This window comes from Haemaphysalis longicornis, unplaced genomic scaffold (genome assembly GCF_048455015.1).
Source record: "Haemaphysalis longicornis isolate Haplotype H1 unplaced genomic scaffold, Haemaphysalis longicornis Haplotype H1 scaffold_20, whole genome shotgun sequence".
Lineage (NCBI taxonomy): Eukaryota > Metazoa > Arthropoda > Arachnida > Ixodida > Ixodidae > Haemaphysalis > Haemaphysalis longicornis.
The window spans coordinates 5,953,510-5,956,504 of NW_027526296.1; the positions used below are offsets into that span (position 1 = coordinate 5,953,510).

Consider the following 2,995-nt stretch of genomic DNA (forward strand, 5'->3'; position numbering starts at 1 on the left):
ATCTCCAGCAGCAGGTCCAGGCCCAGTCCGACCCCCCCAAGCTCAGCTGTGGTCGAAGATGAGGCATACGGCAGCCGCGTCTGCCGGGTGGCCTCTCCAAGCACGGCGGCCGCTGTGACCGACCCCTGCTGCTGCCCACCGAGCCGTCCGTGTAAACTAGGGCGTTGCTGGCTAGCTCGCCCCAGACGATGCCCCGAGCCAGCTGCAGTTGTCCGCAGGGGGGCGTCCGCCGCTTACTGCGATGATCCGGGATGTCTAGCCACACGTCAGCTGTTATAGAGCAGGAGCCGGGCCACCTGGGCCCGCACCCACGGGGGCCACCACCTCCTCGTAGAACGCTAGCATGCACCCCATGAACGAGTGGGGATGGCTCCGCAGCCGCTGCAGCAGCGGGCGGCCTCTCTCCGCAGCCGGTCAATCTGGCCAAGAGCCCAGTGGTTAGCCATCATCTCCAGAGTCTACGCCTCCGCCCCGGCCAGCGTCCTCTCGCGCGGCGAGCTCTGGGGCAGGTCAAGGCAAGGGCGGACCACCTTGCGTTGGTCTCTTTCCAGCTGCCGCCAGGTTGGTTTCCGCGGGCTCAGCAGCGGCAGCCGATAGACAAGGAGACCCACAGCCGAGGCGCTGTACAGCCGGAGGACCGTCCACTGTGAGCAGCGACTGTCCCGGGCCACCATCTTGTGCACTGCCGTGGTGGCCAGCTGCGCCTTGACTCGGAGATCCTTGGCTGCCAGTGGGAAATTCAGCCGGGGGTCCAGGGTAAGCCCCAGGTACCTCACCCTGATCCTCCACTGGAGCTCCTCGCCATTGATGGTCAGATTCCCAGTGCATCCACGGGCGGTGGCGTCCAGATGTAGAATACTGTTTGCTGTAAGTAGCAAATAAAGGTTTAAAATGGTTTTGATTCTATTTAAGCGGCTTGTTGGAATATATTAGCACAAGGTAAACAGAGGCAACATTTCACACAGCTGCAATTGTGTGATATACTAAAGAACGGTTTGGGCCCTAAATTCAGCGAGCATGCTCCTGCTTGATGCTGTGGAGGTATGTTTGCATAGCCCAACAATAATAAAGGGATTGGGAAAAATTCTCAGGTGAACATAGTTGAGCTACCACCAAAGTATTGGTCGAGAGTTGGAATAGTTAAACAAGAAACAGTTGGGACACTCTGAGCCAATATGGTAAGTTCCTCTTAGCCCTGGTTTACATTTATGTACTTGAGCTACATGTTCGGAGCATAACAACATTTAAGAAGGTTACGCCTGCGTGGACTCGGCACACCAGCTTTTACCGCGCAACACACAGTGTTCTTCGCACAAATGCGAATAAGAGAACATTGCAGAAACAACTCATATACATGAATTCATATACACATGAATGAGAAACATCAGGGTTTTTAAAGCAAAGCTCGGAGGCCTGCTGAATGAAAACGGCGAATGGCGAGTTGTTGTTGTTACTAATAATTAATTTCAGCCACCACCTTGGTCTTCTATTTTTCATACGTGGTAACCATTCACTTGGAGTATATTTCTTTGAACTTGTATTAAGCGTCCAGTTGCTAGTCCAGCGGTGTCCCTGTCACTTATTTTTAATGGTACTTTCTTTCAACGTTTAGCTGTTTGCCTCTAAACAATATGCACCAACTAGCCCAGCAACAACTCCTTTTTTAATTTTCGTTTTCGTTTTTGTTGAAAACGTATAAAATCCATATTTTTGCTTTGAAAGTTCGATGTCATATAGCTTTTAAGATTTTTAGTTGTTTTAGGTCTTGCTTTTAATGTCCCATTTGGGAAATTATCTGCATTAACGCCATTGCAACGATTAAGCGTGTTAACTCCGCCAGTTATGAATTTTGGTGCAAATGCACTGAGTTGCACGGTTGGGGCGTGTGGGGTATGCTCTGCAATTGATGCTACGCATTAAAAGAGCGATTTGCTGCACAGAGTCTCTTGAGTCGACGTTGAAATCTGACATGGGCCGTTGGTGTAAACGCAGGATCACGGAGGGTAACTTCCATGCACCATGGCATCACAACGTTCAACGAGGCTGAGTGATCTCCGCAAACCTCCTTCTGTTATGCAATTCGCCCTCACAACGCAGAGGAAGCACAACGAAACGAAGCGCCTGTCACAGTTAGTTCTTTCCTATCTCTTGTACTAGGAACACCTCTGGCGTCATCCAGCAAATCAATACACCAATGTGCCGGTCAGTACTGCATCGCATAATAGCTCCCACACGGAGCTGTATAGAGATATTCTAGCTCTGTATAGATGCCTTCTTTTGTCTTTCGTTTAGTCGGCACCGGTGTGGAATTTTTTGTTTGTTTTGCGGGAAATAAGAGGATGACACAATAAATACATTTTCAAAGCGTGGTGCAAGGGAGGTGAATACTCTTCACCTTAGCCGGGCCTCCGCTGTCTGAAGGGAACTCCTCTGTGGTCTTCATGGAAGCATCATTTCTTTAACTGTGCTATTCCTTCCTTCCCCTATTTTGGCCGCATCCCATTCCCGTGATTAATCAAGGACAAAAACAATAACAACAATAACAACAACAGTTCTCTCTCTTTTGCGAAAGTTGCGGGAAACTGAACGCTAAGCATAGATTGCTGAAAAAAGGGAAACAAAAGAAAATGTTTGGAGGTGCTGGGTATCGATCCCAGTACCTCTCGCATGCTAAGCGAGCGCTCTACCATCTGAGCTACACCCCCACAAGAATTCCCGTTATCCTCGCCGTATACGTGCCTACAACCATGCTACATAACATTGGACCTAAAAGGAGCGGTGGACGGGACCGGTTTGCAACTCACCGCTTGCCCGTTCCCGCTTCGCGTACTAATGCGTTGCCGTCAGCAGGCAGCTATAGGCGAGTATTGTAGCCGTGAAAACCATCGATATATACAGATATATACAATTGAAGTTTTGTTGTAAAAGCATATTGATTGTTGGAAACGTCCGTGCGACCTACGCGGGCGAGCGGCAGATGTACTTCCAAGTTCAT

The 2,995-nt window shown here is 49.8% G+C and overlaps 1 non-coding gene across 1 annotated transcript; it reads right to left on the bottom strand.

Annotated features, from left to right (window-relative positions):
* Positions 1-2,632: 2,632 nt before the first annotated feature.
* Trnaa-agc (transfer RNA alanine (anticodon AGC)) lies at positions 2,633-2,705 on the bottom strand. Its single transcript has one exon. It is a non-coding gene; the product is annotated as a tRNA-Ala (tRNA).
* Positions 2,706-2,995: the final 290 nt, after the last annotated feature.